Raw genomic sequence first — 10,741 nt, forward strand, 5'->3', positions numbered from 1 at the left:
GCAAGCATGGCCTCCGAGATCGAGCGGCGCGCGCTGCTTGATATTGAAGGCCGTACTCCAAGTACTGCGCTTTTCATTTTGCCACTGCGTGGCTACGTATATAGCAAAAGGTTTACTTCTGATAGGAGTGTTCCAGTGGTGCTGCCCCAAACAAAATGTGTAACATCATGCTGACTCTCGGTTTCAGAACGCGGCTTTTAGGCGCCCGTTCCTGCGGCGAGTGTTGGTGTCCCTCGTAACCAAGCGAACAAGCACAGCGAAGGATGAAAGAGCGAGCGCGGAGGGCAGCGGGGGATGGAAGACGGCGATAGCGAAGAGAGCGCGAGGAGGAAAGGGGAAGAGGAGAGTGCAGTGGAACCATGAGGCCGAGAGGGGAGGAGGAGGATATGGGGAAACCCTGAGAAGTGTAGTGCCGCGCAAGACAGTCTCTGCGACGACAACGGCTACGCGGTGGCGCCAGAGTAGCGCTCGTCGTCTGTTCACCGATGACGGCACCGAAACATACATGTAAACAAAGTGCTGCATGAGCGAAGGTCTGTCTGCGGCGGTCCCTATGAATCGCGCGCACGCGTCACCCACGCGCTGCCTCTCGCAATCTCCCTGTTAGCGAGGCAATCGTACCACACCGCTCCGTTTGCAACGTGCCGCACGTGACAGATTGTCTGCACCACCCAATAAATAGCGAAATGAAAACATGTATAGAGATGCAGTCAAATTTCGCATTAGGAGTATCGTAATGGTCGGATAATTCGCCGTTCACTTACAGCCCGTTTATTGATTTTACAGTCAATAACATAGAGCAATACATAACAGCAATCACATACTGCAGGGCAAAGGCCTCTCCCATAGTTGGAGAAGTATGACAAATACGTAATGACAAATATAGTAGTCACGTGGGAGCAGGATATAGTGACGATATTTAGACTCACTCCGGCTCGCTCTGTTCTGCTGTTACATTTCTACAGTCGAAATGTAATCGACTCTTGGTCGATTACATTTCAACAAGGAGCCGCAACATTTGACCAAGCGAGGAGCAATGAACCTAGCTGCTAGAATACGGTTACTCACGAAGTTAAAATAGTGGTTGAGGACATGCACAGTTTTCGTAAAGAAACCCAATAAACTTACACAGCAATCACCGTGAGCTATAGCCCGCCATTGCATTTTCGCAAAGGAGAGGATGCATGACTTACACGAGCTGCCTGTGAACAGAAGCACGGCGATAATCAAGACCACGACGATGAGCAAGCCGACACCGACTGCCACGAACACATTCTTCTTGCTGGATTCTTTGCTGCACGCAGAAAAGCAGCGAGGAGCACTTCGATGTTGATATATTATAATAGCTTCTGAGGTATGACCAAGTGACTGCTCGCTCGTGAATATTCTTCGCTTTGTCCTATATATGATGCGGGCAGATGAATGCTGGGTCAAGTATTCTATACGAACTGCTTGAGGATTCATGGCGCTATACCACCTCCATGAAATTTAGCCCGAACAACTAGGGCACATTCATGGCGACATAACTTTTCTAAAGAAATGAAAAGGCCAACGTCATTCGAAGCATACCAACCAGCCATCGTAGGCGCCCTTCACAGGAGCTGCGAAAAGGCGTTTTAGAAATGGTCGGCTTAAGTATGTCAGACTGTGCACAACAGCCTCCAACACGCGAGGCTTTACAATGCGAGAGGAGCGCGTATATTGAGCGTCCGTTTTCCCTCGTATTTCCGTAAAATCCCCCACACGAAGTTCACGATCAACTTGACCGAGTGGAGCACAACTCCTCCCATCGACTGAAGAAGCATATACATACGCTGCTCAAAATTCGGCAGGAACACGTAAGACCGCTTACGTCTGGGAATGCGAAAACATTATAGTCGGTTTCGGGAAATTTTCTTTTCTGCCCGTTCCTTGTCCGCGCAAACTCTCGCGTGCGTTTTGTATGAGCCTCATTAAGGCCAAATGAAAATGCGCCAAACGTCCCAACGCGCTTGCTTGCCCGCGAGGAGTTAATAACTTCAAGGACCGCTCAGCGGCATTCAAGCGGACATTAATGCTTTTTAACGCGCTAGCGTTAAGGACCTCGCGTCCCAAACGATCGGGGGTCGGCGCCTTGCGTCGGACGTCGTTTGGCGAAATATCATTCCAAACCACAACCACGCAGGCCCTACGGGTGGTGCAGAGGCGTTACTGAAATAATTGACTTTCACAAAGTAAGATGCGTCCGAAAAATCGTAAAGTACAATCTAAACACAACGTAAAGACACGATAGCATCGGTTTGTAATTTTAATATACTAGAAAGCATAATTCTGTTACGGGGAATTGCTGAAAGATAAACCCCTTTTCCATCGTTTCTGCCATTCATAGAAGGGCGCGGTGAACTCGGTTCCTTGAAACACCACCATCCATATGGCACTCGCCTCCGCGCATTTGCGGTCCACGCAATAAGCCGTGTTTCAATCAGAAAGCTCGCCTTCGTGCACAGCGTTCGCCACCAGCGTTTCCCGATAAACATTACGTTTGCTTAAGCTGCAGTTGCTGGCAAGCGTGAGACGCAGTCGGGAATTTTTTCATGGTATCGCGTTCCACTCTTAAAGGCTCAATTTAAACTTCCTCCAAATTTTTATTTTATGCGTTCATTTTATGCATTCATTTTATGCTTTCATTTTATACCCTCATGACGTGGCGCCACACATGGGCTGCGACGTCACATGCGCAATGACGCAAACGCTAAGCACACATCTAGTGCACCAGAACCGTGGAGCCGCCGTGTCGCCGGAAAGGCATGCTCGTCGCGTACCCCGGAGGTTCGGGCTGGATTCGCACCCAGACCAAAATTTACCTAAAATTATTTTCATAGCTATTATTTTACTTTGTTCACAGGAACCTCTATGAGAAATTTCACGTCAGCTCGAGTGGTTTTGTGATGTGGTTTTACTCTTTGGCATAGGACATTTTTGGTGCCAAGATTCGATCATGCCACCAACCTTCGCGGAATAGGGCATATGTAATGCTTTCCCATTGAAACATCCGTGGAATGCGAATGAAGTGCAGGGACAACTTCTGTCAGGGGATGGCGCTGCAATCCACTATTTTATGCAGCCTATGAAAAAGAAAATCACAATCGGGAGAGTGACCAGGGGTAGAAGGTTCACTTAAACAAGAAGAAACAAAAGCAGTTGCGCCAGAGGCTGTCTCCTGGGATGTATCCAAAAATTATTTTCCTTTCCCAGTGTACACCAACGCCGTGGCTTCCCAAGGCAATGGCACTTCGACATGCGTTTGAGCTCCGAGACGGAAACGCGTACCGAATGAAGTGTGCGGGTCTCGCAGATTACAAAGAAAAGCAGGCTCGTGAAGTTTCGTGCAAAGACAGATGCTACGTACGTTACAGGAAGTTGTGACAGACAGAGGCGGATGCAGCGACGGATATTTGGAGCGCCCCAGAGCGATTATCATCATCCATGCAGGCCTCCAATACATTACGCGCCGCAGCGTACTTATACAGAGATGGCAGATAAACTCACTTTTGCGATCTCGACTTCGGAAAGAGAGAGCAGAGAAGCACCTCTTTGTGTTATATGGGACACCTGAAGTGTCGGGCGAAGAGGCCTTGTATGAGAAGTGTAAGCAGTGGAACGATGACGTGAAACGAGCGTGCACATAACTGTGTCCGCGTGAGGAACTTGTCAGGGCACCACGCATGGCTCAAGTCAGCCACCAAGGCCCGGCGGAAGACCACGGCTGAAGAAATGGGACAGCGTCTGAGCCGTAGACTGTGCGCTTTTTTGTCTTCGTACAACCCACGCTGCGCAGCACCAACCGTGGATGAACACGTCAGAAGTAGCTCAATTTAGGGCGGCTCTTGGACAGGTAATCCACCAAAATGGCAGAGCCAAAGTTGCGGGTCAAACAAGTGCGGCACCTCCACTACGCCAAGTAGTGGCCACGCCGTGGCCGTTGCCATCGCAAACGGAGCTTGAGAGTCGGTTTTATGAATATGAATGGTGCCCGCAGGTGGGAACATAAGTGAATATAGCTATATAATGCTCTAATGCAAACGGTATGTCGTTTCGTGCAGTTGCATAAACACACCTCCGCGATCTTGAGCACCCCCTTGTGCATCTTGAATGGCATTGGGTGGGCAAGAGTCGAACTGGGGATGACCTGAAAGGTGGAGGGGCTGGACAATTATGACGTCAAGCTATGCAGTGGCAAAGTGTAAGTGATGCGATGCGACTCATTTGTGGGCCCTGGGAGATGTTCTGGGCAGGCCAACTGCTGTGTTCGTGGTGTATGTGTCAGTCGGGAGCAAACAACACACTGTCAATACTCAGCTGGTGGAGTGCCTCTTCAGGGACGCAAAAAAGTTGCCGGCAGATAGATCATTATTGTGGGTGACTTTAATGAGGAGATCACATAACTGAATGGGTTCACAGATGGAGACGGACACCTCTTGCTTCGAATGACCGAAGAGATGAAACTAGTTCCGGCGAATCTGGAACCACACGGTCCGGGTACAATTCCACGGGGACGCCAGGTAACCTGAGGGTGAGGTGGTATTCTGTAAGAGTCCACCTAATGAACGGCCCATTCCGGCCGCTGCTGATTGGTGAGGGCCGCTCGTCTCCTCCTCGCTCGTGCAGCTGCATCCAGTCATCAGTGGCTAAAATGGACAGCCCACTAGGTGGACTCGTACAGAATACCCTCCCTCCCCTGGTGTCCCCTTGACAGCTACATATCCATCGATAATGCCCTGGTGTCAACAGCCTTTAACCATTTTCTTAGGCAGATGGACACCAACGAAGAACGTTTTTGCAGAGCTTGCAGCGATCACAATCGACGGGTCCTTTAGTTAAACTGTTCGAGTAGTTTGGTGCCTCACGCCCGATATACAAAGAAACAGGGTAAGTACCTGCCCAGCCGAGCCAGTATAGACGGATGGCGTTGGTGAGTACAAGACTAGTGCGTTGAAAAGTAGGGCTGTGACCTAGGATGACTATGTGGCAGCCTTGCCATATAGTCATGGTACACGTGGTACACGTGCAGTGCGCACGCCTTGGTGGGATGCAGGAGTGAAAACTGCATGGAAAGCCCGGCGCAAGATCAACCGCCAACACCGATTCCTTGTCAAGAAGGGAGACAAAGAGGCATGCTCGCTTGCCGGGGCTGAGTACCTTGAACTCAAACACAATCTGAAAATCCTGATACAGACGCAGATTGTCACATATAAGGTCCGCCTGTTTTGCTCTCTAAAAGCGTAGGTAAAGCTGCAGCGCAGAAGTTCTGGCGATATGTCTACTCCTCGGACTGGACAGATAGATTCCCTGTACGTATAGCTCCGAAATGTGGATACAAGGGAAGCAATTACGGAGCGTGAAATGCACCTCACTTCCCACCTGCACCGCTTATATGGCCAAGAAGAGGGAAGCTAGGCCGCGTCGGAGGAGAGTCATCCCATGTGCCTGAACACAAGACATTTCCAGGGGAGATGCCAGGCAAGGGTTTGGGTGTGCGGTGGCAAGTCAGTGGGGGCGAAATCGAGCGTGTATTGAAGCGTATCAGTGCCCGCACAGCAGCTGGACTGGACGGCCTTCCAGCAGGAGCATTTATAGGCTTCGGCAAGGAGACGAAGAAACAGCTTGCTGGGCTGTTCACAGAGATCAGTGAAGGTGTTCCAATCCCAAGGAAGCTCGGCCGTGTAGTTTTTATGCGAAAGGAAGTAGGCCAAGTTGATCTGATCGAAGAATACCGCCCACTAACGGTTATTAGCGTTCTCTACAGGCTTCTTTTGCAGCAGTCTTGAAAGAGTGGATAAGCACGTGGGAAGAGGCAAAACACCTGCTTACGGAAATACAGAATGGTCTCCGTCCAGGTAGAAAACTAGAGGACAATTTCCTCGTGAGTAGTGAGTGTGTGGCGATTGCCAAGACAGAGCAGCGCTCCCTCCTATGTTGCTTTCTAGATGTAGAAAAAGGCATATTGCACAATGTGCCACATTCTCCACTTTTTGACTGCCTGTCTACAATGAAAATTCCGGCTACATTACTGTTTATAGTACAGCGGCTGGACAGAAACAACACTATAATTACTTACTTTGTGGGTCTACTATCCGCACCTATCAAAGTTATGAGGGAACTACCACTGGGATGCCCTGTCGACTACGACAGGGTTATGTTCTGTATGTGGCCAACCTAGAGCACAAATTTCTCAGTAGTGGTCTCGGTTTCCAGCCAAAGTTTTGTGCGGTGGGAGGATTAGGGGTGCGGATTACCTGCTATCACCTTTGCTGACGACCTTGTGCTGGTGGCAGGGTGCCCTCAGGACCTACAGGCGCTCATTAACATCTGTGAGGCTGAAATAACTCGCCTTCGGCTCCGCTTTAATTGCAAAATATCTACAGTAGTCCCCCTCGCGGGCCGAGGCATGGATCAGGGCGAAACAAGGCTAGGTGACGAGGTCCTGCTGGTGTGCTGGGCATGCAGGTATCTGGGAGTACAAATATTAAGTGGACCGGAGCTCTGTGGCCTCCAAGAAGACATTCTCCGCCAAAAGGCACTTCGGACGCAGTGCATCCTTCGTCGCCGATGTCTCTGGGAATACAACCGGTTTATGATGGTTCGCGACACATGGAAAATCGTTCGTGTGCCAGTGCTGACGTTCACAAACACTGTGCTCTGCCTCTATGCGCCCCCGCGGTAGTGACTGGAGGGGCGCCAGGGAGAGGTTGGTCGGATAGCTCAAGGCTGTCATGGTGCGGTGGCCAAAGAGGCTATACAGGTCGCCCTAGGCTGGTCGAGCTGTTAGGCTCGGGAGGCCGTCGGCAGAGTAGCATACCGTGGCCACCTGCTCTACATGCCTCGAGAGCGGTGGGCGAGACGTCTGCTTGATTACTTGTCAGCGACATGCACGCCCACGCCGTGGGTGAGGCGCTTATTTCGCAGAGAAAGTAAATTCGGCCTATTTCGCTGCCCTATAAGGGAAATCTCGCTGGCGGATCGGGCAAAACAGGCACGGAAACGTGTGTAGGACGAAGAAGAAACGCGGTGGATGCGTGATATGACGACGAAATGGACGTTGGCTGTGCATAGCTGTCATAAGAGCACTATTGGCATGGTGCACCTGTATGACAATTCCCTTGCGAGTAGCTTGCCCTTTGAAGCAAGCGCTTGTGTGCTCAGTAAATTTGTGCGCATTCGAAGCATAAACAATGTTGTGCTTGATGTGCGGTGTCCGGCTTGCGGAAAAGAGAACGAAGCCATTGAACATGGGGTGGCATGCGTTGTGAGGGAATTGGGTGATCTGCAGCGCAGGGTGCAAGGGGTTGGCAACAACGTCATCATCAGTCGAGTGGAAAACATTCTGGAGTACGAGGATTCGAATGCTACTCCAAGCTGCCATATAAGTAATACTTCTAGAACATTAGAACATACTTGAATTAGAATAAGCAACACCTAAACACAAGGAGTTTCATGCGGCCGCCGCAAAGGGGGCGGTTCAGCAAGCATGGTAATTATGGGAACTACACTAATTTTACCTAAACCTTGTCCTTCCGGCTTCGTGACTTGTAAACTCGCAATTTCCAACCAAGCACAGTGCAATAAATAATTAAATAAACATTATTAGAACTGTCTGACGGCAACATTCGAACACAGGACCTCCAGTACAGATGCCCCTCCCCCCCCCCCTTCAAGACCTCTACGTCACGGGCACATGCATTGACGAGCGGCATAGAACACCCTTATGAATTTCTAGCGGGCAAGCGAGTGCATTGAGACACTTGACGCGTTTCCATTTGGCCACGTCCGCAAGCTGAACCGTTACAATTAGAAGCGATTGCGCGTGTTCGCATAGTCTTTCACATTTAGAAAAGTAAGAATGCTCTGAAATTTAAGACAAGGAAGGCAGATAAGGTGCACAATAAACAAAGCCACAAGAGCGTCTGAACTCACAAGCATGAAGATCAGGTGCACCCACGTGCTTCTCCTCATTGCCATAGTGGCTAAACGATCGCTGCGCCACAGTTCCCTCTATGAAACTCTATGCCTAATCCTAACGGAACGTGCAAGAAGTCATGATTAAGAGTTAAGGTGCCGTTCAAGTGGTGCAGTTTCTTACTTTAACGCATAGTTCACGCAAAAAAAGAAACGATACTCGGGCCGAACCATTCATATGGTGGTGGATTATAGCCAGCGAAGCTGCTTCTGCAGTTTGGACGCAGATTCGAACGACCTAGCTTGACGCTTACGAGCGGCCTTCAGTGCGCGCTCTTTATCGGTAGCTTGCACTCGGCGGTGACGATTAGACTCTCGCATCTGCTTTCGCTGACGTTCTTCGGCGGCAAAGTCACTGGCCAAAGTCGCCGCTTTCGCACAGACACGTTGTCGTTGGTTCGATTCAATTCAACAGCAACGTTATTCAAATAACCAAAACTAGTATGCGACAACGTCTGGATCCTTAACCATAGAGGCTAGTTATGGATCCATGCAGTTATTCTAAGAAATGTAAACGATTCAGACACGAGCACAATCATTTCTTGTTTTGGATCAAACAAACAAACAAAACGAAGACAAAAGAAGGAAATGCAACCAAACAAAACCCAGTAAACTAAGACCACCGCAGGAGCGAAAAATCCACGGCCCCCGCCGGCTCGGGCGCGCACCATTCCCCGCATGCCGACGACACAGCCATCGGCACCCAGAAGCGAAAAGGCTTAGTTGCTGTCCAAACTGCCAAGTGTCGCCCACGACAGCAGCCCCACACCACCAGTGAGGCAGCACGTATCCGAGGCAAGACCCATGACCTCCCTCCCACGGCAACCCGCACGCATACACGCTTGCGATAAGAATACATGAAACGGTTAAACAAAAAGAATTGGCTGAACATTTGCGGCTTTAGCTGTTTGCAGAACGGTAATACGTAATTATTATTCACTAAACACAGCAAGAATGTACACTGATATGCTATATATACATTTGATGCACGGTGTGTCGAGTAAGATCAAGGGTACACCGGCATTTACACTCACGTTACTATACATACGTAGAAACACAAGAAAGCGTAACATCGACGCTGTATCCAGTTTATGACATCATTATAACTTTCGTTAAAGCCTAATCAGTTTAGATCGGAAAGAAAGAATCATTTTACAGTAGTAGGCTGTCGACGCCTCCCCTCGTACTCGGCTTGTTCTTCGGTCGAGCGCACAATACGCGGTCTTCCCACTTTTCCAATTTTTGCAGCTGTTGCAATGGTTCTTCACAATCCGATTCACAATGGTTCACAATCCGGTTCTTACACACCACGACGGCTACCGCGGCGCGTTTTCCCCGTGTTTTCCGTCCGCAACTACCGCGTCGTTGTATTGAGGGTAGAGTATACAGCAGACGCAGCCGGCAGCAACACCGGCAAGCGCGGGTCCACTCTGCCACTGCGCAGGTGTGGCGCACAGTGAAATCAAGCGTCCTCTTTCTTCTGCACCGTACTGTCGTTCGTTATCTTTTTTGTTTACTTTATCGACGTTAGCCAGCTCAGATACCCCCACTACGAGACCAGACAGCGCCGCAATCTTCTTTGTTCACCTTACGGACGTTAGCCAGCCCACATAGACCTCCCCCCTCCCTCCCCCCCCCCCCACACACACCCCACGCGACCACACATACTGCTCATTCACACAGGTCCGTCACGTAAGCAGCTTCGCTGTAGAAAAACGTCATTCTCGATTTCTGTCGGCTAACACGAACAAATTTCACGGCAGAACTAAAAGGCTGCCGACGACTTTCTGTGGCTGCCGACGGAGATAACGGCAGCCGTTCGACCTTCGCTGCCTGCTGCTACGATTTCAGGGCAGTGGGAACGTTAGGATGCACGAGCGCAAATGCACTATACTTACTTTTCTAGAAATGGCGCCTCAGTACCTGCGTGCAGTCAGTTCGACTTCAGAAACAGCAGTGAAAGAGTATGCGTCATTACGAAGTTACAAAGAAAGCTCTGATACATATATACATATATATATATATATATATATATATATATATTTATTTATTTATTTATAAAGATTATTGGACAGCTACAAAATAAGGTTAGGAGTAATTGCAGTAAACATTCATTTACTAACAAAATTAGCAAGCATGGGCCAGTATAAGGTTAAACTATTCAAATCTCTTTTTACTGCGAGAGCAACTATATGAACAACCCAGGCGCATTTCTGTAGTCGCCGTCGCCGCGATGTTCAGTATAGAGTCCAAGGGCGATAATATCGTCGCCGCGCGCCATACACTCTTAGACAAAAGTACACCCTTTGGGGTGTATAACTGCCGCACAACAATAATCGGCATCTGCCTTGCTTGCGTTTCCTTTCTTGAAAACGCCGCGCCCGCTACTTTCCTGTCGGGAATGCTATGTCATGCTGATAACGCGCATGCCGTTCGTAACTGGGAAGTACTGGGCTCGCCGCGTTAAAGAAAGGAAATGCGGACAAAAGTGATGACGTTTATCGTTGTGTCGCAAGGTAAAACCCTAAGGGTGTAATTTTTAGAGTGTGTGCCATGTGTGCGAGTAAAAGCGTGCGAGGGTGAGCCGAGCGCACGGGAGCAAATTAGGGGAAAGCACGCTGTCTTCTACCGTGCGCACGGCACCGGGAGCAGCGCAGGGAGGGGGAGGGGGTGTTCCACTGTGGCGGCTGCTGGGTCTGACACGGCCGCGCGGGCCGTCTCTTCAAAGCAATCTGCGACGGGGACA

The sequence above is a fragment of the Dermacentor andersoni genome, chromosome 9 (assembly GCF_023375885.2).
Source record: "Dermacentor andersoni chromosome 9, qqDerAnde1_hic_scaffold, whole genome shotgun sequence".
Lineage (NCBI taxonomy): Eukaryota > Metazoa > Arthropoda > Arachnida > Ixodida > Ixodidae > Dermacentor > Dermacentor andersoni.